General features: G+C 37.5%; 1 protein-coding gene across 1 annotated transcript in view; it reads right to left on the bottom strand.

The window, feature by feature from the left end:
- Nucleotides 1-23617, bottom strand: part of RARB (retinoic acid receptor beta) — a 325063-nt gene extending 301446 nt beyond the window's left edge. Inside the window, exons 1-2 of the mRNA XM_039384807.1 lie at nucleotides 23584-23617; nucleotides 18443-18538 (exon numbers count right to left, since the gene is read on the bottom strand). The gene's annotated coding sequence lies outside the window, so the exon portion shown is untranslated. The remainder of the gene's footprint in view (nucleotides 1-18442; nucleotides 18539-23583) is intronic.
- Between the last annotated feature and the right edge of the window lie 229 nt (nucleotides 23618-23846).

A 23846-nucleotide genomic window follows, 5' to 3' on the forward strand; every position in this document is an offset into this window, starting at 1 on the left:
GAAAAATTTAGGTTGTCGAAGGGGAAATTCTCAAAACTATATGCCAATAAAACACAGTTATCTAAAATTAATTTCTGTCTATTCACAAAGAGCAGTATTTTCAGAGAGTATTAAATACCTGGAGTGCTTTTTAACAGTTTTGTAGAAAAAAATAAAATCTTATTCCAATTCAAAGACAAAACAGAACCTTACAGATCTACTACAGCACTTTCAGTAAATGTTACTGAAAGTTTGCTTACTTTCAGTAAGCAAAAGAAGTTAGAATTCTTATATACAGTCTACAAGATGAGGTCAGAATTATCACACTTACCAGGAAGATCTGTCAAATACCCCCCTCCCCACTATATTTACACTCCCTCTGAAGCCCAACCCTTGCTACTCTTACAGTTTGGTAGCTGGAGGGGCACATCAAAGCAATATATGCTGGAGAACTACCCAGCTAAAGCATCCAAGGCTTGAGCCTGTAAAGAACCAGCCCAGCACATTGCCTTTCCCAATGTTACTGGCCCATCTAATAAAACACACCCCAATTTCACATGTCTCACTGAATGCAAGAGTACAAAACAGTATCCCTTGGTAATACAATGACTCAAGAAGTAAGATTACTTATCGGTGTGCTTTGCAAAAGGCAGTTTTTTGGAAGCAGCAGGAGGCTTTCTACATTAAAAAAAAAAAAATAAATAAAATTAAACCTTTCTTGATTGGATCTTTGATATTAGCAAAAGGTTCTATTTCATCCTCAGTGTGAGCACATAGCTTCCCTTGATGCTAAAAGAAGTTATGGATGCACATTGGAGAATTTTCCCCATAATCTCTTGTGATAGCATCCCTCAGTTTTCAGAGCTCCACCTGTGGTCACATTCTGAAGGATAAAATTCTTGACCTTTCAAAAGCTAAAGGCAGACAGTAAATCTGAAGGATGGAAGTTCACAAAGCTGCTAAAGCTGATCAGCACTAGGGTCTGGGTCCAGCCAAATCCTCTCTGCAGTAAGGCACATTCTCTATTTATTGATGAATGTATGGACAGGAAACAGTAGTTTGCAACTGGAGTCAGACTAGGATTTCATACACAATTTGAAAACCCAGTCCTTGCACTAAATAAGCAGAAGAATTCAGAATCAGGTAATTTTTACTGATTTTCAATATGAAAATACTACATGTGTTTAAGTGGGGCTGGTCACACAGCAATAGTTTCACCTTGCATAAACATTGAGATCCTCCAACATAGGAAAAGCTACAACTGATAAAAAGTTCTGAAGGAATAATGGGGAACATTATGTTCAGGGAGGTCATACACCTGCACTTCCATCCTGCACAGATTTCCAAATCAGTATTAGTGTAATCATGTGATTGTGACTCCACTGCTTTTCCCTCATGTAGAAAAAAAATCACATGCTTCTGTATGAGGATTGTATTTTCCAGATAAACTGAGTTGTGGCTGAAATGCTGAATACTCAGAAGAAATCCTAACAAAAGCAGATGTCATAAACTATAACTATACACTACACAATATATGCGGTTTCACTGCAAATGCAGCCCTGGTCACAAGGACAGGAATGTCTTTAGAGTCCCATTACATATAGGAAGAATAAGATATTTATGAATGGGCAGTAGCTGCTTGTGCTCATTGCCCTGGGAGAAGCATATATATTCATAACAGCTAGTGGACTTGAACAAATTCCATGCATTTACTTTGTTTTGTAAGAATACACAAGCTACATGACAATCTAGGATTTAAGGCTCATTGAAATCAGTGTCGGTTTGCATGGGAAGGAAAAAAATAATCCACAGTCAGTTAATACATAATAAATACATTCAAGTACACACTTTATCCTGGAACACACTTCTGACAACTGTTTAGTGAATCCTTGATTGAACATACTATTTGGTATGACTCAAAATCTGCTTTTCTTGAGGATGTTTCCATGAATATACTCTCAATTACATAAATGTGATGTATCACTAGGTATTTATGAGAGACTTCCCTCATTCAGAAGCAATTCCTCTTCTGTGAATAAGCACTTCAAAAGAAAAAAAAAAGTCTATTTTTTTTGCCATTTCTTCCCTTTTGAATTACTAGAAGTTTGAGACTTCCGTATTCACAGAAGAACTACATACTTTCTGCTACATTGCAGTTGCATAAAAACATAAGAATCCTAAAAAGAAAGAAACCAGCCCCAAACCAAACAACATCCAAAATGGAGAGTCGGACTCTAATAGTCTGTCTAACGCAACCTCTGGCCCTAACAGTGACTAGTACTGCAGAGAAGAAAGGTATACTGTAAGGTATAAGTACAGAATAACCTGGTCTTAAGACATTTGGGTTTTCCCTATAACTACGCCTTAAAACACTGTGGTAGGAGAGGGCATTTATCCTAACTTCTGTTAATGTGTATGTTCTAATCAGCCATGTAAATGTCTGGTTTTCTTTTTGAATTTATGCATTTTAGACCAACATATCTAGTTTGCCACAAGTTCCTAAAGTTAATTACGCATTGTAAAAAAAAAAACAAAACCAAACCCACCCTTTTAAAATAATTTATCTCCCTTTATTGCCTTTCAATGCAGTTCTTTGTTCTTCCTGTAAGTTAAAGTGCATGATTTATTTATACACACCCCCCCACTGACTGCTCATCCTCTAACCTAACTAGGCTGCTTTTATTTGTTTCAGTACCTTGACACATGGAATTGCCTCCAATGCTACAAAGCAGTTCTGCCCATCCTGCAGTCCTTCTTTATTTTTATTGTATTTTTCTTAAGAGTGATGCAGAACAAAATGAAGAATTCCTGTTATAAAGCAATATGATATAAACAAGCAGTAAGTACTAACCAGGAAATACTGCTATTGTTTTATAAAAGTGTTTTTGTTAATTTTGTCTTCTTTTTGTGTTTTTTTTTTTCTAAAGAGACAGACAAAAGCCTAACTTGCCTGCTTTTCTAATGCAGTAAATGTAGTTAATTTAATATTCAGCAACACGCAATTAGGTCAAATTACATATTCAGAAGATTTTACTCAGATTTGTTAGGGAGAATTTCATCTACCATCACCCTGTCTAATCCCAAAGCTTTGCTGGATAAACCCCGGAGTTTCTCAGCCTTCCTCCAATTCATTTTCTATCACCCTAAAATTCTACCATCCTTTTATTCATCTTTTGAATCACTACATAACAACAGCATTAATAGCACTCAGCCTACTACTCATATTAATATGTCTTCCTGTTAATATCCTATGATGTACAAGTTGCCAAGTCTCCAAGCAGCTCTGAGCAGTGCACAGACCTTAGGAGACAGTACAACCCCAAGTTACAATACACTGCATCTCCTGCAGAAAGAACAGTTCCAATAAGTCTGCCTCATGCTTCTCCATTAGATATTCTGAAATGTTTCTTACAGGACAGCAGTTTGGCATAAGAACTTTTTGAAAGCCTAAGAAAAAAAATTACACCCAGTAAAGTCTTCTAACCCAAAATAATAGTCTGGGTTAGCTTTAGTTATATCTTCTTCACAAGATCTAGTTGTAGAAACACTCATAATAAGACACAGTATATTATAGTCTCTCATCTTGCATTCCTTTCTTTACCATTCTTCCCAGGAGAATTCTACTCTGAACAAGAAAAGGGCCCCAGACATCCTGTGATCCAACAAACCCTTTCAATAGGTAGCAATATAACCAAGAAAAGGAGAGGTTATGCTTTGATGTGAAACATCAAATTCTTACAATATTTCATTAAGCCTGTCTGGGATGTTGTAACCACCACTAACTGATACAGTTTCTTTCTTCTCAGTCCTTAGCTGGGCAATCCAAAAGTGGAGCAACAAGCCAGCTTGAAATACTGTATACCAGTGAAGTTCACTCCCATTGTTGAAAAAGCATATGTCCCAAATGACACTCTTTTAACCTCAAAAACCTGCAAACAGCAATTCTTCAAATAGCTCACACGCATTCCACACAAAGCCACACAAATGTCATTTCACAAATGCACCTGAGATATATAAAGAAGCACTTCCATTTCTGGGATTTCAGAAAGTTTTTTCCTACACTAGGTTGTAGTCAGCCTACAGTCAGAAATTGCTCCAATGGGTCAGACAATTTTATAGAAGCAAGTGCTACATTTAGACTCCATTCTCATTCCTTTTGTCTCTTTTTGAGAGGAAAATTTCTTTCATGGTTTTACAAAGTTTGTCCTTGCTTATTTCAGCTACTGTATCTCCATATAAAATCATCAGAATCAATGATTCTGAAGCACTCCTATAGGAATTCTTTTTCCTAAAAGAATAGTGCCACACTGTCATTTTTATCTTAAGAAACAGTCTGCTAAAGCAAAAATAGCATTGATCTCCATAGCTATAAGCACAACATCTGAATACATCCAAGGAGGCAATACATTTCACCTTTCTAGTACTTATTATCAGCAAAAGCTTTAAAGAATCACAACAAGTGACAGTAACAAACCAGAAACATTACTGCAACTGGGAAGAAAAGACATACAGTAACTTAAGGTGCAGACCATGCAATCATAAAATGCTTTAGAGAAAGAATTCTGAATTGAATACTATAGAAGAAGAAAGGCACTTTATTTTTTTTGTAGAGTGGATCAATATAGTAAACACTGGATGTAAGAGTCAGATTGGCTGCAGGTATGTAACTTCCTTTCTTCCTTGAGCTACTACCTTGCAACCGTAGACTGGTCCTTCAGATTTCCTCTAATGAACTGCCAACTCTGCTAATTTCAGTCCATAGTTTTTGTTGTACTGCTACACCTTAACACTCACATACTTAAATATTAGGTTCCTCAGCCCTGTGACTGTAAAGTAAAAATCTTAAACTGCCTGATCCTTATGGACTAATAAAAATCAGAAAACAAATAAGAAAATAAATATAGTCTTTGAAGTTTAACTTAAAAGTACTGGAGACCAAAAAAACTGTATTTTTAATTCTCTGGGAAGTAAAAAAAAAGATGAATAACAGATAATTGAGAATAAGAAAGTCTTGGTGCATTTAACTCTTGAACATCATTGTTAGAATTTCTGCAGAAGAATAATGGTTCCTTTTTTCTGCTATCTGCTAAATACAAAATGTGAATTACCTACACACACATGAATCTTCTGAAAAATGGACCTTAACCAAGAGTCTCCCTAAGTCTTCTTAATAACATTAGGTAGCAAATGACTCATCAGGATGTGCATCAGGCTTTCCAGCTGCCCTCACATGAGGCTGTCCTATCACGGGTTTGAAGTTGTTCAGGACAGAGACATTGATTCTTTACAGTCTTTTTTCTGAGGACCTACTGTAATACAGGTTTGATCAGATGGAGACAAGCAAACAGTTCACTTTTCTTCATCACTAATAAAGGTTAAAAACTTATCCACAAGTCCTCTGAAGAGTGTACGATGTGGTATTGAACAGACCATTTCATTCTTCATTGCTCAAAGGCATTTCAGCATGAACCTGTTCCTATTCTTGGAAAGCCTCAACTAAACATGCATTCAATCCCACTGACATCAGCTGAGACTTTGGTCTAATCACCAAGCACACCTTAAGTTTTCCCACTGAATATACGCTTTCTGAATGGAGCTTCAGTCAATTTGTACATTGAGGTGCTGAAAACAGAAGGGCATCTGTGCTACCTGAATGATGAGATAATGAAGATGCTGAAACATTACAAAAATACCATAAGTAGAGTTTATGCCCCCAAGCAGGTAATGGTCAATGTACTACACACTTCTTGGGACTCCTCCAGGTAAAACCATGTTCTGTAAGATCAAGGTCTTCACTTGGTAGAAGTCTCACTCCTGTGCAAGCAACACCAATGGTAGAATAAAGAACTGGCAATTTTCACACCTTAGGACACTGACTTTGGCCTGATCAAAAAGAAATGCTGTTTTCTGACATGACAAATTATCTTTTTGGACACGACGCTCAGGACTGTTGCTTTTCTCTGAGCTCAACCTTTATTTCATCATCATTTTTATCAAATCAGTGCTGGTGACAATACATCAAATGCTTAGAATTTCAGTGAAATTGTCATTACAAAGGCTTTCAGGGTTCTGCAGATTTTCTCTGTTTTATTCTGCTTGTAGTTTAGTCTCCATGTCTTTCCATAAGGTTTTGCCAACTCTCCTGGGTAGTTCCTAGTACGTCTCAGCTCTCTTGGTACCTCTTTGCCTAGAGCAAGATTGGATTAGCAGGAATCCTCTTTTGATTCCCCAGTGGTGAATGCAGCAAGCTCTATGCTTGCAATCTGATCCTGGGTACCATCCAGGTTATCTGGTATTTGTGACTATCATCCAGGGGGTGGTTTCATATTTTGTAGCAAGTTGAAATGATCAACAGCCAGTTAGCAGCTATGGGTTGATAATAAAAGTATATACATACACATATATATATTTAAACCACCTCTGAAGAGATTCTATGTTAGCCATGAATTAGTTAAAAGTTAACAGATATATAAACAACCCATGTTTATATTAAAAACCCCTCCAAAATACACATTAAGACATACATATAATTACAGTATTCTCTTACTACATGTAATCACACTGATAGCCTAAAGAACCCAATAGATACAAAAATCACATGCTAGGTATTTGATCCTTTAAAAATTACATCTTGATGGTGTCTTCAGTAATTATCTATATAACTTTATGTTGTTCTTCTTCTCAAAAAGCCCTTCTTTTCTTCCTTTAACATAGTATTACAATTTACCCAATTTCAGTACTTGGTAAGAGAACTGACTTTGCAGGAGTACCTTCTTGATAGTTCATCTCTTAGACAAATGTACTGTTCTGCAAAGAAATAAAGCCAGATGATGTTGAACCGGTTTTCTGAAGCTACCATTTTAGAAACACTATGAACAACTAAGAAAAACATGTCTGCATAATTTTTAACAAAACAATATGGAACCTGATCTGATGCATTAACGGTCCATAATGTTATTGAACAAGACTACAAGAGAGACACTTTACTTGCACTTGCTTGTCAGACAATTACTCTCTGCTACTGTAATACTTCACGTGCATACTTCCAGGGAAGACTCATGAACGCACAGGTTCATTAAGGGAATGAGAGAATCGATTGTAAAATGGAAAAGGCCGAGTGAGGTCATATTTCAAAGAGATGAATATGGTACACTCCATTATGTTGTAATCAGCCTCTCTCTTTCATCCTAAGAACTGTAATAGTCTATCCTAATTTTCAAGAAAAAAAAATTCTCACTGCCTCCATCGTACCTTCATCCCAAATACAGTGAGGAATTCAAATGTGCTGCAGGCAGTTTCCATTTACCATGGTCTTTGGAGCAGACGGTATTGATGTTACTGACCATTTTTCTCCTTAATAAGAAAAACATTCAAATGCTACTAATATTGCTGCCTTGGCAAACCACATTTTATAGATGGGACTTGCCCTGTACATGACACATAGAACATCAATCAAGGCTGAATTTTATTTCAATTTATTATGGTTGCTGTCTAAATGAAAAAATGCTTATATCGTTAAAATGTCTTACAATATAAATGTGCAAATGATGTAATCACCCATTTTGTGAGAAAATTCTGATTTTGATTAAAAATATCTACAGTTGAAGTTCTAAACATTTAATAAATGCGATAACCAAAAAAAACACAAGCACATTAAGAAACCACAGTAATTGCTATCTGGTGTAATATCATGGTTTTGTGCTTGATAGCTTTCATCTTTAGAAGATGAGTTTATACGGTATTCTTTTAAAATGGCAAGAACTGGCTTTTTGTTCAAATTATCCAGAATAAATTACTTCAATCTTGACTTCATTCAAGACCTCACATGTGTGGTTTTGTCAAGCTAACATTTATCATAGTTCTTTGCTATAGCCAGCTGTCTCCAGACTCTGAACCTGGTGGCCTGCAAAAGCCGTACAAGCTTTCCCAGCTAAGCAGCTCTGGAATACCACACAATTACCAAGGGCTAGAAAGCAGCACCTTTTAAGAAAGTAGACAATACAGAGTGCACAAACCTGTCCCAGTTGTAGAGACAGAATTTAATGCTCGGCAGAGTCCCATTGGCACATGCTGCATCCGACGTCCCCAGGAGCCGGCTGTGATGATGGCTCTCCTAGCTGCTGCCTCCAGCATGGCACAAAGCAACGCGTAGAAGGTAATGGCCATGCTGTGATGAGCACTATAGATGATCAGGTCAACCCGATGGTATTGAAAACTCATTAAACTTTTATATTCTTGTTATATCACTAGCATACAGTTATTATATAAATACAATATTCCCCTCGATAAACAGCCAGTTCTTTCTGCTGTATTTATTTGGCACAGCTCGAAAGTCCAGAGCTTAAAGGTACTGCAATGCATCGATGGATGATAAATGGTTACAGGAGTTCATAAGCACACAGTACACCTGAAACAAAGTTGAAACAGTTTCTACTAGAAAATGAGAGTTTATCATGGATCTGCAGGTAACTGGTTCTCCCCCTCTACTTCACTTTTGTAAGAACCCATGTAAGAGAAGAAGAACGATCAGAGGGCTGGAGCACCTCTCCTCTAATGACAGGCTAAGAGAGGTTGTTCAGCCAGGAGAAGAGTAGGCTCCAGGGACACTTTAGAGCAGTCTTCCAGTACCTAAAGGGAGCTACAACAGAGTTGCAGAGGGACTATTCACAAGAACATGCAGTGACAGGACAAGGGGTGACAACTTCAAACTGAAAGAGGGAAGGTTTAGATCAGATATTAGGAAGAAATTCTTTGCTGTGACAGTAATGAGGCACTGGACCAGGTTGCCCAGAGAGGTTGTGGATGCCCCATCTCTGGAAGTGCTCAAGGTCAGATGTGATAGGGCTTTGATAAACCTGATGTAGTGGAAGGTGTCCCTGCCCATGACAGGGGATCGGGACTAGATGATATTTAAGGTCCCTTCCAATCCAAACACTTGTATGATTCCATGTTTTCCTTACTTGAACAAAAGTATTTGAAACAGAGTTTGGATCCAACAAGCAAAAGAATGAACTGCAAAAATGGTCTCTCAGCATGTGTTAGAAACCGTGACAAGATGTGATGAACATATGGGTAGTAGAGTAGTATAGCTACACACTGCACAACTTAGTGCTGTAGCTCATCAGGTAACCACCACTTATGCAAAGTCCCAGCATCTTTCATGAGAGTGAAACCTCTTGAAGGTTTTTGCCTTGCATGGCATTTTATCATAGCCAAGAACTGAGGAGCAATTTCAATTTGGCTTTAAAAAAGAAAAAAGATAAATAACTGCAAACAAAGGAAGTGTATGAAAGCTACATGACAGATAAATGGGACTTTTATAATATTGCATATTGTAAAGTTTGCCAGAATGTGTTGAAAGAAGAGTCAGTGTCCTGGTTAAATCACATCCTGCTGCAGCTGTCCAACTGTACAGCTACAATATTCATATTAATTCCATTAAACAATTAGAGAATGAAATCCAAAATATTATTACAAGTATGTTGGCTTGGGACAGTCTTTTTTTCAGACTTAATAACAGATACAGCACTCTCAAATTCAAAGGGTGAAGGATATTCACACCCTGGAGGCCACATAGCAGTTGTCCTATGGAAATCCTACAAAATCTAAACTTTACTATACATTTCTGACAGACATTTTAGAAAAAAAAAAAAAAAAGGAAGGATATTTTGGTAGTTATGGAGCTGGTCTGACATTTAGAGGATCTCAATTTAATTTCTGTGTCTGCCAGACTTCCCTTCATAATTCCAGGCAAAGTAAATAGCTTTCCTTTCCCTAGTTTCTCGTCCTTAAAATGGGAAAGACCGTTTAAGTATCTGAGTCATGCAAGTTTTAAAAGAGGAAAAAAATATTCTTTTTTTCTGTCTTTTTATTTGTTCCTCAGGTAGAAATTCACCTAAAAGCTCCTTCTTCCACAGGTCTTGATTGTATTCTGCTTATTTCTTGAAATCAACAAAACACTATTTATAGGTAACACACCTTATATGTTGCAGGTCTTTATGTCATTGGAGAGCCTTCTATTTTAAAAATCCTTCTCTGTGATAAGACAAGATATAGAAGAACAAACACAGAGGGAGTTAATAAACAAAATTCATTCATGGCTCATTACTTCAAATAACTTTGCTATATAAATAGTCTACTCATCTAATAATGGCCTCAATTAACATTTAATTATCACACAATGCATTTGTAATGTACTGAAGGCATTTAAAGTTCTGCATGAATATCACTATTGTTGCCGTACTAGAAGTGCCATAACTTACAAGAGAAGTACAGACATACTTTCCACTTGATTAAAAATTTTCTAGTCTTTTCCCACCCTCCTTCTCTATTAGGTATCCTTGTCTTAGAAGGATTGAAAGAAAAGACACTTTACTATATGTGGAAGCTCTCAACCTGCTGGCTGATGATGACCATCAGCCTTGCTTTTGAAATCCTTAAGTACACTAGTGCAGCACTGCTACAGAGGAGAAAGAGGTCCCTGTGATTTTGTTGAGAAAGTAAGTGATGAGAACTCACTGTGTAAGTGCATGAGTCAATCCTTTTTACAAGGTAGAACAAAACAAGTTTTCCAGAGATAACCCTGCTCCCATTAGCTAAAAAAAAAAACAAAAACAAAAACAAAAACAAAAACACTTGAGGACAAGACCAAAGCAACAGTGGAAGACTTCCTGACATTACGTGGATATTCCAACAGCAGCGTGCACTACAAGAATGGCTGTGATACTTGGAACTTGGTAGATCTAAACGTGGTGAAAGCCCTACCCTCACTCCTCTATCTTATTGTTTTCCAAGCTAATGCATTCTTCTCTGGCACAGAAAATTCAGAAGTTAACTGTGAAAGAGTATCTTTCTAATGTGATTGCTTTTATCCTGCAACACAATAACCGAATATTGATGACACAATAACTCACTCAATTACTCAAACACCAATAAAACACATTCTAACAATGACTTCCACATTCATGGTGTCATTGTAGCAAGTGACTCGAGTACACACAGGTAAATTTGTCCCATGAGTTTGACCTGAATCCTAATGAAATTAACTGCTAGAAGAAAACAAGCCAGTACAAGCCACCAGCTTTCAAAGCATGCTGCAAAACCTGCTGAAAAAGTCAACACGTGCTTCCCCTAGAAGACAGAAAGGAGGAAGGCCAGAAAGCTCCTGGAAATCTAAAATGGACCTCATTGTGCTTTGATAGTGAAGTGATGGAATAAATAAATTAAAAAAAAAAAAAAAAAAGAGCTAGCATAAGACAGAGATCTAAATATAAAATCCTGCCAACACCCATTATCCTCAAAACATATTTTAGGTCATGATAGGACTTCTGCCTGTGGGTTCATCTAAGGACCACAGGCAGAAATAATTCAAGAAATATGAAAAGAAAATAATTCAAGAAAAATGAAATATGCAAAAAATAAAGCTGCTTCTCAGCTATTATTTTCCTCACAAGTATTGTCTTATTTTAAATTTATTGTTAATACAGTATGTTAGCAGTTGTCCTTAATAAGCACTGCATACCTCGAAGAAAACTGCATACACTGACAAAGATGCTTCTAGTTTTGCACAACACATGGCTTTTTTATACGGTATGTTCTCACTTGAAAACTACTCCCTCACAAAATGAAAATTCAGCAGAATCTCTAATAGCTTTCATATTTCAGTCTAATAGGTAGCATGGCATTGCACTGCCACCCACCTTTGCTACAATATTGCACAGCACATTTAACAGACATTTGCTTCCTTCACTCAGTCCTTATGTGCAGCTTCTGCAGGACCTTAGTATTAGCATTTAACAGAGTCTATGAGCATAAAGCACATTTATGAACACCTACTAGAACATTTTATTTGCCTTAAGAGTTTTATTATAACTGTTAAATTTTCTTGCTATGCTTTATGGGCCAAATCATGGTCCAGTTTTAGCCTCAACTGCCATTGACTTCAACAGGAAGCAGATTTTATTGTATGTGGGTTTCCATATGAAATCAATACAGTTTTAAACAAAATGGGATCACTGGTAAGCACAATAGTAGATAGAAAAAACTGGTACATAGCAGTTTTAAAAACCCACTGAACCCAGTCTTCAAATGCTATTAAAAACAATTAAAATAAATCCCACACTCACAAGTCTGTAACCTTCACACTGCAATACAAAACCTGACTGACTCTGAGACCAGAAGTACAAGGTATGCAGGTATCCCACCCACAAATGGCTTGGTGGGATGTATTACCATCAACTACTCCCTCTCAGATCACTCTCTAATGCTGCTGTCACCAAAATTTGGTCCTCTGTATTAAAGCCATCAAAGGCCACAATGCAGCCATGTCAGCATCAGTCTGCTTCCCTGACACATCCAGACAGCCACAGCCCTCTTCAACAGTACAAGACAGGCTGGAACAAACTGTGCAGAGCCAGAAGTCGTAGTTGGGGAACAACAATCCAAGCTAGATGTTGCAGAGGAAGCCATGCCCTGAGTCTGACTGTTCTGAAGATATTCTCTACAACTGTTCCTCTTTGACAGTTTTACCATTATTACTGAAGATGTTCATAACACCCCTATGAAACTGAATGAAACTACACAGAAACAAGCAACACAGCTCCTCATAGGTTAGAAAAAGAGAATAACAGAGGACTCCAGGAAGTCTAAATGGAACTCGTTTAAGAAAATTTGATCTCATTTGAAAATACATAGAGTTTACTTCGACCATTGCTTTAACAGTCCAAAAATAGTAAGATAAGACAGCTAGAAAACAATAGGCAATATGGCAATGCCACATCTGTTTCACAAAAGCGTGACAGTAGATGCTCGATTCAATGCATACTATTAAGCCCCCCAAAATTTAAGCAATTATCAAAATGAAATTATAGACACAATGATGAATGATGACAAATGAAATGTTAACAGATCTAGCACCATACAAAAAAAAAAAAATTGATTTTCTCTGATTACTGCTTAGGTGATAAGGGTGTATGAGGTCCTAGTTGCCTGCTTGCTCTAGATTTTATTAATGCTCCAATATCAGACACCCAATTTGGAAATCAATGCTTACTTCATCATTTTTCTCTGAAGGATCCTATTATTCACAATTGATTTAACAGAAATGAAAGGCTTACCATTAACAAGACCCAGCTGCTGACACTTCTCAGATGAATTATTGAACTTCTGAAAGTGAATTAACTTAACCATCAGCAAGACTTATTGTCTGATGTTTCTTATACCAAAGTAAGTATATTTATAATTATAGAACCAAGTAGTAGAAAGTAGCTTCTTTGCCACCTCCTTCAACACCACCATATACACCAAGTAAAAACTAAGCTTTGTAAAGGTACAAATATGAGTTATGCGCCAAATCCAGTAAGTCTCCAGTTACAGCTTAGTCTCTAACTGCCTTTTTACACCCTGAATCTTCATCTTCTTCCTAAAACTCATAGATACTGGAAATTTCAGGCTTCAGAAAAAGAAAATCCAATTTATGGCAAGTTACATCTTCCGTCAATGAGATTACTACAGTCAAGGATCCCTAGGGCTGACCATGTCCTGCCAGAAAGCCTACAGAAGACTATTATTAATTCCCTTTAGGTATAAAATGAAGATCCATCTTATGAATTGAGAAAAAAGTAGCAAATATTAGACAATTTCAAGCAGAAGTAGTACTACGATTCCATCCCAAAAGCAGTGTAAATGTACAAAACAGAAAGCCTATGTTTAAAACTTGCTACCTGAGCAAAGGGGCTATCTGCTCAGAACATATATCCATCATGCCCATTTTCCATGTCTAAGAAGGACTATGCATCGCCCAAGGTGAATTCAGTTCCTCAAATAAGAGCTTTTGCTCTGCAGATTACAAACTGATCAGAGGTTTGGTACTCGGAAACAACAGGTTTGGAAGGGCAGTCCATCAGACCGGCCCCTGTTTTATAATCCTATGAATTATCAACTTCACCCTCAAACGGTACCCTAGCGGGTACACTGCTAATAATGCTCTTTACAAATCATCATTGAGAAGTGACGATAAAAACCTTGAATGTCACCATAAAAACCTTGAATGTCACTATAACACTGCTCAGCTACACTGATCTACAAACAACTTACTGTCAAGTGCACAGAGGGTTGTGCTAAGCAATATACTATCCTTCAGCCAGGGACAGCAGGACCACAGCTGCCTGGTGATGCATTGAGAACAACTGTTCAGTTGTCAAAACAAGTGAACATTTCAGGTTTTACTAGATTTTTTTCTAATCTGTACTATCTGGCTGAATATGCTTTCAAAATGCTAGAATGGCAACTGCTTTCTCATCCTCGCAGAGCTCAGCTCAATTATACTTACCTCTGGCAACTGCTCTGAACACTTAAGCTCAAGACCAAGTTAAGACTCCAGGTAAAACACTCAGGAAGTCTTCTGAATTAATAACATAATTTTTTGCCTCCTTTTTATTGTGGAATGGTGAGATAACATATCTGTTCTGTCTTTTTCACACAAGCTGAAAGTCAACAACTGTCCAAAATCACTAGAGCCTCTTCTCAAAGCCCTCAATGGATTTGAGTGCTTTCACACTGCTGGAGGCAAAACACCTGGGCCTTTTCTTACCAGGGTTAGTATCTGAGGAAGGTACTCCTAGAGCAAACCAATCACTTCTTGAATACTGTATTTCTCCTTCCCAACCCTCTCCATCTGTTTTAACCCCTATCTTACTGGAACTAACTTTAAAATTCTGCTTTGGTCATTGGACAAACACTTTAAAAATTAAAGAAAATGGAAAGGAAAGAAGACTGACAGACAGAGCCTCCAAGCTCCTACATCTTACCATATTGAAAAAACAGACAAAAATAACATAATTATGATTGTTTTAAAAATATTCAGGTGCCCAATTTTTTTGGTCTGCCTCTTCTCTGCAGAATAGCACTTTTGAAATGGAAGCTGGTTGGCCATAACTTAAATCTGGTTAAATTTGGTATCTGCATAAAACATATCTCAGCAAGTAGGTTATAACTACTTTTTTAAAAAAGACATGGACATTGGCAGATTTCCTGCCTTTTTTACACTCATTTCTTCCAGTGTTTCCCACATTGCAAAATAACTCTTAATGCTATAAAGACAGAGCAGATTGCAAAATTGGTCCTAGCGGTTCCAATGGGAGTAACGTGGTCAGAATTTGGCATTCAATGAAGTTTCCATTTCTACATAGGTTTCATTTATTTTTCAGTTTAAAAATAAGACCATATTTTGGCATGTAACTAGAGCTGCTCCTACAACTCAAAAGAAATAACACTGCTGGCAAGCCTCAAAGCTGTTCCGAGACAAACTGTGTTGGCAGAACTTTTTCTAAAAGTTCTTTTTGACTAGAGGCAGAATTCAACACCAGCATAAATGGGAGAAACTTCACTGAAAACAGTTATGTTACACAAAGTTTATGTAATGCAAATATATTTAGCTGACATGGAATTTAAAGTCTGATGAACGGATTCTGTTTATCTTCTACATGTACATAATAGCTTAGCACCAAACTCTATAATCATTCTTCTGTGAATACTGTTCTTCCTCCTACAGAAATGGTACTGTGCTATTTACAAAGTACGCGGCCATGCCACACTGTTTTTAACATAAGTTATCCAATTAGGATGTGATCAAATTGAAGTTGCAAGATCTATATTTCTGCATCAATTACAGGCGCAGAAGAAAATAACATAAATCTGACATTTCACAACTTTTGAGGGTTTGATTTTGCAACCTACTTTCTAAAATACCTTTTTTGCATGACATACCCAAGGCTTTTTCAGAGCATGAATGTGTTAACCAATGTGCAGCAGTGCTTTGACAACACAGATCACAGCAAGATTTGATTCTCAACTCCACCACAGCACAGACAATGATAAAACCATTCAGGTACCCTAACAAAGGTGTCCATGCCCTTGAATATCCAGGATATAGCTGGATGATGGATGTGAAAAAAGTACTTACAAGGAAACCTGCACTATTTTAGATCAGCTGTTAAAAGCAACTGAATTGCCAGAGAGAGAGAAAAAGCTGTGTGACAGTGATATCAGGTTGCTGAGGTAAGCTTAGGGGTTTGAGGAAAGGGTCACAGTAACGCCCTCTTTTTTTACCTCCTTCCTGGGAAATGCAGATTGTGCTTGTTGTGAAAGCAGAGTGGGCAACAGGAGCATTAAATCAGCTACTGCAGGTAGGCTTCAGCAGATAAATGGAAGCATAGTAACTGAAAATCTAACACTTTGCAAAAGATAGTGTTCCTTCCCTTCTTTAGTGGTTGTGTGATCCCAGATTTGGGAAGCTAACAGTTTTGCCAAGGTGACTCCTTTTTCCTGAGGAAAAGATAACCTGATTTTTAGATTTTCATTTCTTTAACACATCCATATCTTAAGATTAAGAACTTAAATTTTAATTTCATTGATTTAGAAAAGAAAAAGGCATTTTCGTTGTTTGAGAATTATCATCTTCTCTAATATTGAGATCTGCTACAAACAAAGGAGGTGAGAGACCAACTGAAATTCTAAATCCAAGTTCTAAGCACATCTTGCTTACCCTACATTTGACTTGACCTTAAATGTAGTTGTTTGAGTATTGCATTGAAAATCTTCAGTGTTTTGTTTGCCTTTTTTCGTCAAACTGTGTTTTTTTAACCTGTTATACTGTTACTAAAGAAACAAATGACAAAGAAACGTAGACTGGATTTATTTACCTGAAGATCCTTAAGAACTTGTATCCAATGTACCATAACTCATGAACTGCTTCAAATAATCCAACTAAGCACATGGACTAGATGACCTTTAAAGGTCCTTTCCAACTCAAACTATTCTATTATTCGCAACACTTGACTGTAAAAGTCAGTCTGCCTACATATAAAGTACCTTTTCAATAAAATGTAACAGTTAATATGTTTATTGACTTAAAACAATTCAACAAAAAGAAAGCTGTGGTGATACTTATGCTCACACCACAAATTAATACAATTAATATGACCACCAGTGTAATTAATACATTGACCAGATAAGTAGAGTTAGAGCTTCAAATCAACCAGAGCTCTCACTGAGAATAAGTTACACAAAATTTGAAGTGTAGTTTGCCTATAAATTGGTGTCACAAAAATCATCAGATCTTCAGAAATGTAGGGTCAATTTGCTACCAACTATAGGAAGACATATTATATATCTTTTTATTTCCACTGTAGAAATAATGTACTACAGGTATTTCAGAAAGACTTTGATTTTTGAAAACAAGCACACTCTTTCCATACATTACTAAGTCTAGCAGAGCACACTTTTATTTAGGCTAAATCATGCCTTACAGGACACGGTTAGGAGTAGGAAAGGAGGACATGCAAGTGGCACTTCAGACATATTGCCAGTGCAAAGCTGCCAAAAGCACACAGCGGGGAGCATGTTTTGGCTATCATGAGCAGAATAAGCATGCACTCCTTAACCACTGCCAGCTGGCATTTGTTTCCAAATACAGAATGCTCACTAGGCAGTTTGGAGACTGGACATACTCCTAACTTTAACTATACTCCCATAAAAATGCGTTGCTGAGATACCTCATTAACCATGCCTGTCTCCTAGCTGACTGCCAAACAAGAAAGACTGAATGACACAGAAAAATCATACATTTCTTCCTATGCACAAAAAAGTACTTAAAGTATATCCTAACATACTCTAGCGCTTACAGCAAGAGAGATTTTAAGAGCGTTGGAAGAAACTTCTGCCAGCACTTCAAAAAGAAGAAATACTGTCACTCTCTATTATACATAGATAGAAAAAGTGAAATCCAGAGACACAGAGTACCAAGAAAACACAGCAATGAACAGAAAGAGTGGCTAGCATTGTGATTATAAACTATCATGTTTAATACAACCTCTAGCAATCCTCACAACAGACGCTCCCTGCTTTATGTGCCGGGGCAGATTTGTGGGTAGAAGATTAATGTCCCCCTCCATCTGCTAATGACTATATAGGTCCCCTGGGCCTTGCATCAAGGGTACTTTGCCCTTAGGATGAAACAAAAAATGGGAATTTGTGTTCATTGCTACATGGGTTTCCTATTTCCAGCAACACTCACAATTGCTAAATGTGTATTATTTCAACTTTATCTAATGAAAATGGATTTTATCATGGTAGTTCAAGTGTGATTCCAAGTGGATTTTCAAAGACATCAGTTAAAAGGAGAACAAACAAACAAGGGGACACTTTTCACTTTCAAAGTGCTTTCCTGACACACACAGCCTGCATCGGTATTTGTCCTGTAAGCGCTCTATTCATTAACTTTTCACTATAGTTTCAAAGTGACTTCACTCTTTTGGATTTCCCTTTCTCTATTGCTGACAGCCTGCTGTTATAGACCAAGCAACTTGGAGAGGAGAAATGTATCAGAGACTGCCATGCAAAGGAGAGGGCGCTAATTAAAGTCTTCATTTCCTTCAGAGGATTCTGTAAGTGGATTTTAACTTACCCCTGTTAACTGTACCTTTGCTCCTGAGAACTGGAGGCAAGTCAGATGGAGCTTGATACCAGCATAGTCTGCATGGACATAAGCCAGTTTGACATCCTGGAAGAATACAGGGAAAGAGCAGTTACAAAGTAAAGTTCTGAAGGAGTAAGGCAAACATACTCATCACCAGAACAATGATTCTCAGGGCAAAATCAGAGGATCTTAGTGTTATTTCCAATATCCACAAATGAGAAATCAAAACCAGAGCGTTTCTTCACTAAAGTCTCCGAATGTGGTGTCTCAGGTTCATGATGTGCTTCCTTTCTTCCTTTTCCCACCCCTCAATTGCAACATTAACCTCCTCATCAGTTTCATCTGAAGGAAGAAATAGTTGTCCATGCCAAAATTCCCTATGAGCACCCAAGGGAATTCCAGGGACAGTCAACGGTGTTTACATTATCACTAAGCACATGTAATTAACTTCCCCCAGTTTACCCAACTTAACTTTGAACGAAGCTGCAACACCTTTGCATCTGAACCATCAACACAAGAAAATTCTACCCCCTTTTTAAGAACAGGAAATGTGATTTCAGTAACATGGCCTCTACCAATCATTTTGATCTAACTGGGCACTGTTTCTGTCAACTCATTCCTGCCTAACAAGAAAAGCAGGACAAGAGAGAAAGTAGTCAAGAGGGGAAAAGAGAAAAATGAAAGGAATTGCTCTGTACTGCCTTTCCTCATTTTCAGCAGAGAACTGCCTGGTCTCAGATTCTACCAGAGTGCAGAAACCTCAGCCAAAAAAGACAATTTTTTCTCTCTCCCATCAGTAGCAGTACAAAACAATGAATGTTAAACTAAAAAAGTGGTCTGTCTGTCCAGTCCTGAGTACTCATAATATTGCTTTGAAAACACTTCTCTACTGGTTTCCCAAATAAGGAAATACTCTAAATCAAAGATAGACACTTAACATTGTTAAAATTCATTGTACAATGTAACCAAAAACCCAGCCCGATTTTGTATATATTTTGTTTCCGTATGGCACTTATTAGAATCTATAGAGCTGCTCCTAGATTTCTCCTCTGAATCTAGTGATATTTGCCCTTTTTCTTATGCTTCCTCAACAACTCATTTCAGCTTTCATTTGAAAATTAATGGAATCTTCTTTTCCTTTAATCTGTATACAATGTGGGAAAATATATGCTCAGTATGATTTAAATACATAGAGCAGTTAAAAGGCATTCCAAGTTGCTAATACCTCCTGATTACTAAATCACTCTCAGGTCCTTTTGGAAGTCTGACTTAGAGTTGAAAAGCTTGAACCTCAATGTTAAAATTAAATATATATATATATATATATATATATATACACAGTTAAGAATACTAAAGATAAGAGTGGGGTTGAAGGAATGTTAGGAGCACAGCAAAAAACTGTAGCTTCCCTTCCCTGCAGGGAGCACAAGATCGCATATCTCCTGCCTGATACTCTTTCGAGTAACAGCTTACTTTCCTTAATGAGCCTCCTCAATGCCCATCCTGTGGCCTGAACAGGTAGGCAGCCCCTGGAGAGAAAAGCCTCTGAAGTCTGTGCATCCTACAGAGCATCAACAGCAATCATTCAGTCTTTTATACAAGCCCCTTGTACCTCTGCAGAAAGGCCACACTCAATCTGTTCCCCAGAGAAAATACAGCAGCCTAAATTGATAATATCTACTTACACTGCTGCTGATTAGATAGATACTGTCTCCAACAGTCTTTCTGAAAAGCTGAACAAGAGTCTTAACTTTAGGCTTGAATTACAGCTAGCATATCTAACTCAAGTACTGGTAAAAGGCATTTAATATCATTTGTGAAAAAAAACCAGAACCTATCTGTTTGGAGGAGAAGCAGGGGCATTATTCTTGATACATTCCTTCCTCCTTCTCCTACAAGTGACCACATCTGCACGCATATATACATATATGTCTCACACATGGATACAGGATAACAAATACAACTTGTTCTCCACTACTGAATTTTCCAGTTTGAACATAGAGGCATCAACATATAAAGTTCACCCCATTTCAGTGAGATACTGTTTGAATGAATAATGCTGGCAGAATAACAATTCATGTAACACACATTATTTGGTCATTGCTAACTCAAGGGAAAACTTAAGGCCAAATCCGTGGGGATTTCTGGTGACATCACTAAGACCTCACACAGATGCCCAAGACAAGTAGGACTGGTATTTTGTCGAACTTAGCACACAGTTCGTTCTGAGAAATACAAAAGGACTCTTTGATAAAAACATCTTAAATTCAAGCTGTATGCTACGAAAAACAAATGGTCAAACACGATGCTATGGCGAGCGAGTCCATCAACAAAGAGTACTCTAATCACATCAGGTACAAAGGACATGTCAACAATCAATCTTAGCTTCAGTAGCCATTCTGTCAAAACAAAAAACAAACAAACAAAAAAAACCAAACAACGAAAAAAAAAACCCACAAACCACTATTAGTTTTTTACCATAAGAGTCATTTCAAATTTAGTATGTTACACAGCTTCCCAGACTTGAAAAGAAGTCACCTACAGTAACTGCAGCCAAGTCCAGCAAAGACTACCACTTAACATGCATCACATTTACATGTCAGAGCTATTCTCAGCACACAGCAGCAAGACTGTGACTAGTCAAGGCAGGAGCACAGTGCTGAAGCACTTTGTTCAACAACTTAAACTTGTTCCTTTGCACGTGCTCTTTAGAAAATCATATTAATTCTAAATTATCTTGGCCATGAGTACCACACAAAGGATTCCTCTGATGTCACAGACAAACAGCTCTTCGCTTCTAAGAAAATAATTTAAAAGGCTATTTAGCATAACTCTTACAGTACTTAGTTTTTCTGTGGGAAATCTTCTCCCAGAATTAGAATAATTTAGGCTGAAAAGGACCTCTGGAGGCCATGTCCTCCAATTCCTAGTCAAAGCAGTGCTGATTTCAAAGTTAGAACAAGTTCTTCAGAGTCTTATCAAGTTTCTAAATCTCCAAGGGCAAATCTTGCAACCTCCAAAGACCTCAGGTCACAATTTAAGCATTTTGATTGTTTGGTTGTTCTTTTTTTTTCCTTATGCCCAGACATAATTTCTCCATTTCTATATGTGACAACCGCACTTCACCCTTTCTCTGTACACCTCAGAGTAGAGCATTGCTCTCTGTTTCAAAACAGCCCATTAGGAAATGCAAGGCAACAATTCACCTTCAGCTTCTAATCTCCAGCCTGGGTAAACTCAGGTCCCTCAGCATCTCCTTGCATGCCATGTACTCCAGGTGCCAGCTGAAACAAGGTGGCTGCTCCAAGTTAAAGCTCTTTAAACTATTTATGAAAATGTAACAAAGCCTTTCACATATTTCACCCTGAGCAAACAACGTTGCTTTGCAGGTCCTCTGACATAGAGAAGACCATTGACTACTTTACTTTCTGATCCCAAAACAAGTTCTTCTGAGGACGAAGCTTCTTCAGAGAAGCAGCATAAAGTATTCAAGAGGGTAATGCACCGCTTCATGATCAGCATCTCAAACCACCTAAACACTCTGGAACAGTGCTTTTTGCAGTGTCCAAATAAAAAAAAATATCAACATTTAAAGAAACTTTAATGTGGTTTAGAATGTAGCTAAACAACTTCTTGCAGTTGACCCCAGAAAAATAAAAGACGTTATGTGTAGCTTCCTTTGACTTTCCTTTGAACCATAGATTGAAAGCTTTAAACAGTAGGATTACTTTTATTAGTTATGTGTAGGGTTTCTGTTAAATTAAATTTCCAAATAGTATCTAATGCTAACATATTTGCATGTACCAACTCAATGGGTTAGAACACCTTCTCAAAGAAATACAGTTTCTAATCATTATTTGGAGATAGGGTGCACTGCATTACTTTGATGAAAGGGGCGGTACATGCCACTCTCTCAACAGCGTGAATTCCAAAGCATTTTTACAGAATCTAGATATAGGTCAAAACAGATACAAGAGGAAGGATATGCGAGAAAAGGAAGATCTGTTACCTGCACTGAGATACTGAGAGCACTCTTCCTTGCCTGGCAGCACAAAGCATGGCCTCACAGGGAGCGAATCAGGTTTCATTCAGAGACCCAAGGAAGATAGCTTTCCATAGAGCTTCATAGTATGTTCCCCATATGCAAGAATGGGTTTAATAAAGATTCTGTTTATCATTTATTTAAAGCTTGTCTTCTATTTGCTACATATTGCTGCCGCAGGGAACAGCTTTTTCATATCTGCCTAGATAAAAGCGAAAACCTCCAGAATCATGACTGCCAAGTACTCCAATAATTAGCAGCCCAGACCATAAGATTATGCTGTGCAAGTTCAAAACCTGTCCCCTTAGTAGATGCAGAAGTTCCACCCAAGAATGAAAGATGTATTGACATTGAGAAATAGGCATGGAAATATTTATACACATAAACACACGTGAACATTTGTTTGTGTACACTGTAAGCAGACTTGTGCATATCATACACATACCTAAAGTAAATATGCCTTCAGCGATTTAAGTACAGTAGCAAACAACAGTGTCTGCAAATATTCTGCATTCACGAGAGGAAAGCCATGGCAAACGCACCAGAGTTGTCATATGTTAGTGGCACCACTTCAGTGAGCCTGCTGCAACTCTAGAAATACATGTGCACCCAGCCCACACCATCCAAAAACTCCCCACTCCAGCCTACTAACCCGGAGACATTGTAGCACTGCACAAGAAGCAGACGAGAAACTAGTGCCCATCAAGAGAAAGGCCCTTTCCTGTACCCAGCACAAACATACACGTTGGCACAGGATTCAACTCAGCTCTGAAGTTTTACACCTGACCTTGCCATCGCTTGTCTAACAAAAAGAACAAAACCCACTCTATGTGCCAAGCTTTTCAACACCTCCAAGACTAGCACTTTTACGTCTTCAAGTTGGGTTTTTTCCCCCCCTTCATCCTATCCTCTCCATTTAGCTTACATAGAGACCATCTCCACAGTGCTATGCTAATTAGCAACAGCTTGCACTCTATATTAAAACCAAAAATAATAATTAAAAAACAAACTAGAGAAAAGAAAACCTGAATGAGCTCAAGTGCACTTCATAATTTCAGTAATATTGGCATATATTAATTATACTTACATAATTTTAATTCTGATCTGAGCAGCAGACTTGCTATAATGGCTGAAAAATAAAGTTATATGTTAGACGTGATATTATAGGGTCTGTTGCCCTACAAGACTTGCTATAAAGTTCCACAAAAATACATATGTCTGTAACCAAGACTAATAATAATAGGCTCACTGTGTGAGGATAAAAGGAGGAGGTGAACAGTAGAGAAAAGCTTGGTTAGTGTAGAAAATAAATCCAAAATCTACAAAGTATTACTTCAACAAACTGAAAAG

This window comes from Pipra filicauda, unplaced genomic scaffold, assembly GCF_003945595.2.
Source record: "Pipra filicauda isolate LSUMZ 115617 unplaced genomic scaffold, ASM394559v2 scaffold379_size694699_pilon, whole genome shotgun sequence".
In the NCBI taxonomy this organism is placed as follows: Eukaryota; Metazoa; Chordata; class Aves; order Passeriformes; family Pipridae; genus Pipra; species Pipra filicauda.